This window comes from Barbus barbus, assembly GCF_936440315.1.
Source record: "Barbus barbus genome assembly, chromosome: 42".
Taxonomy (NCBI): domain Eukaryota; kingdom Metazoa; phylum Chordata; class Actinopteri; order Cypriniformes; family Cyprinidae; genus Barbus; species Barbus barbus.
In genome coordinates, this window is record NC_136720.1 from 17,583,693 (window position 1) to 17,589,411 (window position 5,719).

At 37.2% G+C, this 5,719-nt stretch overlaps 1 long non-coding RNA gene across 2 annotated transcripts; it reads right to left on the reverse strand.

Annotated features, from left to right (window-relative positions):
* Positions 1–348: 348 nt before the first annotated feature.
* On the reverse strand, positions 349–3,871 carry LOC306861307. Of its 2 annotated transcripts, none has more exons than XR_013783462.1 (6): positions 3,619–3,871; positions 3,003–3,100; positions 2,471–2,602; positions 2,324–2,431; positions 1,121–1,234; positions 349–650 (listed from the first exon to the last, which is right to left on the reverse strand). It is a non-coding gene; the product is annotated as an uncharacterized lncRNA (long non-coding RNA). The 2 variants fall into 2 exon arrangements; XR_013783463.1 differs by having other exon boundaries at positions 349–653; positions 3,619–3,826.
* Positions 3,872–5,719: the final 1,848 nt, after the last annotated feature.

Here is a 5,719-nt window from a genome sequence, read left to right on the forward strand (position 1 = left end):
GCTAAATTGCATAAGTATTTTGCCATAAAGAACATACACACAGATAAGGAGTGCCCAGCTGCCGCTAGCCAATACTGTATATGCACACGCGCTCGCACACACAAACATATTTTTTATGTATTTAATGTAACACTAGTTAACACTAGTTAACTAGTAGCTTGCATATTACTATATAAGCTGTTTATTAGTACTCATAAAGTACATACTAATGCCGTATTATACGTGACCGGTCCATATTCTACATCTTACCCTATACCTGAACAGTACATTAGTATTAGGAGTTTGAGGCAAAAGTCAATAGTTAGTTAATAGTGAGAAATGGAGACCATTGTAATTGATTTTTTTATTGATCATTGATTGATTTTTTATGACTTATTCTTCCTCAAATCTGGCGAAGATTTTGTACTTTGATTTATCAATCATTTTATCAATCATTCCTCATAATCTTTTTTTTCCAAAAATACAAAAGTGAAAAATTCCACCGGAGATCTTTCATCATAGTCACCCATCCAGCTCTGCAATTTGCTTTGGCATGCAAATTTGTTCCTCCTTTTCCAGTGAAAGGACACTGGGAAATTGTATTTCTCCATCCCAATTTCTATTTCTGCACCAGTCAGCTGCAGTCCTGGTGTCTCTCACAAAATGTTTTCCTGCTGTGAAAGAAGAAAGTATGGTCAAAATATTTGGTGTTGTGTATATACAAATGTTACAATTAATACCTCAAACTTGTAGGCCTAGAGCATGTACAGTACATGACATAAATTATCTTTTCTAACAATGAATGTTTTCTATAAATACATTACTACCGTTTTTCTTTGTAAAATAACAGTAAAAATTATTTGCAACAAAACTTATGAAAATTACACATTGTTTTGCAACAAATAAAACGTTTTTCTACACTCACCATAGTTTAAGCATGCTATTTGTAGTAAAACTGTGGCTATAGCCTACAAATTGTAATAAAAAACATTTAATTTCACGGTGATCCCACATTTGCCCATTTAAATTTTTAGCTTTTCAAAAATTCTATACTTAATTGAACTGCCCAATTTCCATTCATCACTTTATTAATTTGCATGCATGCAATTAATGTAAAATAACCTGCAAAAATGTACATAACCTCAAAGCCACAATGATCATAATTTAAGATACTGAATTTCTGATGTTTGTGTGTTGTACGGCTTCTGTCATCAGTCGTTGCCTGCCATCAGTCAAGGCAAGGGAGGCAGAGACTCTTTAGAGAAAAAAAAAATGGATGAGAAAATTATCGATATTACAAAAAAATCAATGCAAGTATTACAAAATATGACATTAAAAGCGTAAAAGTCACTAGTATGTATAAAGTAATTGTCCAACAGCGACACCCGCTGGTAAAGTTAAAAAGAACAGCTGAACATCAGTTGACAAAATTTTTTGTATTGTTACTACTTTTGTTATTATTTTGGAATAAATGTAAAAATACGTAAAAACACTAACTTGATGACATTTATTGGTTTTGATAAACAGAATATTACACAGTGTAAAAATACAAAATATAATTGTATTTGGCCTTTTTAGTGTAATGTTTATTTAAGGGAAATGTGACAACATATACACATACACGCTTAGAAAGTGCAAGACAGACTCATATTGAAGTAATAACTTACAAAGTACCAGGAAATCCCTAATATGGACAAAAGCATCCAGCTATCACTGTATGATCTGAATAAAAGGCAGAAACCTTTGGAAACATGAAGGCATTAAACACACGATTGCGACCATATATGGTTTATTTGTACTTTTTTTCAATCATCTTCATGTGATTTTATGGTAAATTACCAGGTAAGTTTATGAACAATTCAGTGCTACCTGACATAGCATTTATTACAGTACAAAAACTATTGTCTTATATTTGATAAAAATGAATAAAAAAAAGTGTTTGTAGTACATTAACAAATATATATATATATATATATATATATATATATATATATATATATATATATATATATATATATATATATATATAAATAACATTTTTGTCCCACTCCTGAAATGTTGGCTATGCACCTGTGTATAGTATACACGTGCATACGGTCTATACAGCTAAGCACTCCTTGTGTGTTCTTTATGGGAAAATGCTGTTTAGCTTATTGGGTTCATATTCTGATCGCATCTGCTTGCTGGTATGTAATATGCATCATCAAATCTTTCATTTAAAAATAAAACTGTGTAGTTTACAGCAGAAACGGCGATAAACGATCGTGACTCCTGATACGAACTCTGGCAGCTGATACATAGAAATGTATTATAATAATACAAACAATCATAATAAATAACACACCTGTGGGAACTTTGCATTATTAAAACACCATCGATCGCCACCATGAACAGTGTAGTTTTAAACAGCACCAAAAACGGCGAGAAAAAACCGTGGCATCTGTCACGAAATCTGGCAGCTGCCAGAAAAGACCTGGCAGCTGCCACGAACTCTGGCAGCTGCCGGTGGCATTTGGCGATGCCACCGGAAGTGGCGCTACGACCTGCAGTTGATTATGTGTAAAGCAAAGAGCATCATGTTCCTTTCTCGACACTGGGCGGTCCCCTTCAGCTTCCTCCTCATCTTGAACAGAAAACAAACAGACATACAGAAGTTCAGTGACAAAGTATGACAACTTTGGAGGGTGTAGCTTATGGGACCACTGGGCTGGTGTATTATGGCTCGTTTCCACTGAGCGGTACAGTACAGTACGGTATGGTTCGGGTCAGTAAACCATGAATCGGCTAGCGTTTCCACTGCCACAGTACCCTTACTTGATAGGCGAGGTGTAACCTATGCCGGAAAGAAGTGATGTGCAATGTGCATTAAAATTGTACGGTACGGTTCGGCTTTTTGGTACCATTCACAACTTTTGACAGTGGAAACGCAAATAATTGCGTACCGTACCGTACTGTACCGCTCAGTGGAAACGAGCCATTAGACTGCATTAGTTTTAGCTTTATGTTTAAGAGATTATTCATACCACTGCAAAGATCAATGGTACAGTCTTGTTCCATCTCAGCCATGGAAGAAGCAGGTTGCATGTCAGGGCGTTCATCTCTCTTCCTTTTCCTCTGATACCTAAAGGAAAACAAAAGGAACAATTAGAGCTGTGTGAAACCATTTAATCATTGTCTAGTTAAACTAGGCCTGCACAATATTGCTTTAATTAAATTACATTTAAATGTAATCAATAATAATTAATATATTATATTATAGTATCTCCTTGAGGCATGCATATGCACTGACACACATCAGACCAATATGAGTATTGATTTAATTTAAACAAGGTCCACAGTCCATTTAAGACAGAAGGAGAGAGAACGTGTGACTCAAGAAAGGGCTAGTGAAAGTTGTTCAAAGACATTTGGATAAGGATTAGACTAGGTGGTCTAGACTAGTCACAGTTAAACAAATGTTGTCACAAAGTTGGCGCTAGCCTGCGGCTAACTGCTAGCAGCATGACATTTAAAACAAACCATTAACCAGCATAGCTTAACGTTATAGGCTAGTGTACAGAAAACTGCAAAAAAATCATGCAATCCAGGCTTTCGAGTTTAATCTAATAGAAAGGGATGATAAAGGAAGGATGACTTTACCTGATATGAAGTGAGCACTACAAACACGAGCCTCATTGATCGTAGCATTGTCCCAGTCTGCCGTTTAATAGCTTGCAGCCACAGATGTCGTCTATTTTTTTTGAAAAGGATGAGATCCTGCAGGAATCCTAAAAAACTTGACTCCACAATTGGTGCGATTTGCACCGTCCACGACACAACAACTAGGCATTTTGATGAGAAATCATCTGGTTAACAGTAACACAGGATGGCGCGTTCTGACCCCGACATGCGCAGTACGCACTTCGAATTTTCCTGTGACGTCGACCGTGAAGTCGTCCGTGATCTGCTTGAACATGGCTCATGAACTTAAAACAATTGTGTACTGTACTGTGATCAATGCAGTGGATATAGCATCTGTATCCTCCATTAACCAAAGACCACCATCACATTCCCTTAGTCTGAATATACATTTTGTCCCCGTGAGGTTAATTTAAAAATAAGAACAATCCACTGACGTACGCGGAAAGTATAGTCTACACTCGTTATAAATATGTGTGTGTGTGTGCGCGTGTAGCAAACTTTTGTACCCCGTTCGTTCGTAAACCCAATTCCCCAAGCCTCACAAAGTTTAATTAATAAGCCTACTGTGTTGTATTTTTCTTGTCACATGAACATGTATGGATTTATTCTTTAGTGCCAGCCTTTTATGTCTTTATGCAGCCTTTTTGAATCTTTGATTGCACGTTCAAGTTTAATTTTAATTTTGCTCAGCATACTATAAAAAAAAAAACAAAAAAAAAAAAAACAGCAAACAAACAAACAAAAAAATGTCAAATTACAATGATTGAAGACATAACAACATAACATTTATTATTCAGAGCACGATATACAACCATAATGAGTCCCGTGACCGGCTTATACAGCTGTGATGTGACCGACGTATTTAACCGTGAGGAGTCCAGTGGCGTATACAGACGTGTATAGTCGCGTTGAGACCGATGACAGACGCACATGTCAGTGGCAGCTGTTGTACTGGTAGCGGTGACGTGCGAGTGGCAGCTGCCAGTGCCATGCGCACGAAGCGGTGACATGTGGAGTGGCAGCTGCCAATGCCATGCGCACATAGCGGTGACATGTGGAGTGCCATGCGCACGAAGCGGTGACATGTGGAGTGGCAGCTGCCAGTGCCATGCGCACGTAGCGGTGACATGTGGAGTGCCATGCGCACGAAGCGGTGACTTGTGGAGTGGCAGCTGCCAGTGCCATGCGCACGTAGCGGTGACATGTGGAGTGCCATGCGCACGAAGCGGTGACATGTGGAGTGGCAGCTGCCAGTGCCATGCGCACGTAGCGGTGACATGTGGGGTGGCATATGCCCGTGGCACGGAAAGATTTTACTCTTACTGTAAATCTTACATGATTTTTAAAATTTGCTTCAAGTACTTTATTAAATCGTGTAAATATGATAGACATTCACAGGTCAAATTTACTTGTATGTCGGATGTCTAAAATTTACAAGAAAAAAATGAGTATATATTTAGATTTTACTTAATATTCAGGAGTGTTTAATTTTACAAAAAAATCTTAGCCAAAGATGCATGATTTTTCTTGTTTTATTTACTGAACCATAAAATCATTTTTTACAGTGAGAATGATTGAGTGAATTTGAAAAAACTCCTAGAGTGAATGTTTTTTAAAATTGAAGGTTAGATAAATATGTCCCTAAAATTGGGTTAATTGCAATCTGAGCCTCAAAAGTCATTTAATTACACAGGCAGCAATGGCTCTGTGGGGCTGAATGACAACAAGGTTGAATAAATGGAATTGAATGATGAACTTTCTGTTTACAATGAACCCCTGGGAGCTGTAATAGATTATCACATTGTAATTGTCTTTTCTTTTTATTTTCAGCATTAAAAAGTCAGCCAGCATTCTTTCCTACAACATAAACTCTCTCCCCCTTTCTGCTCTCAATTGCTTTCTCAAAATTTTCCCCCAATTTTCTGCTACATGCAATCTGGAAATTACAAATGACCTCTTGTTTTGAAAGGGCTACAATTTATGGACCATTAATGACTTATTGAGTTAATTGCGTTCCTCTCAAGCAGTGGCCACCCCTTGTTGCACTTAACATTAAAAT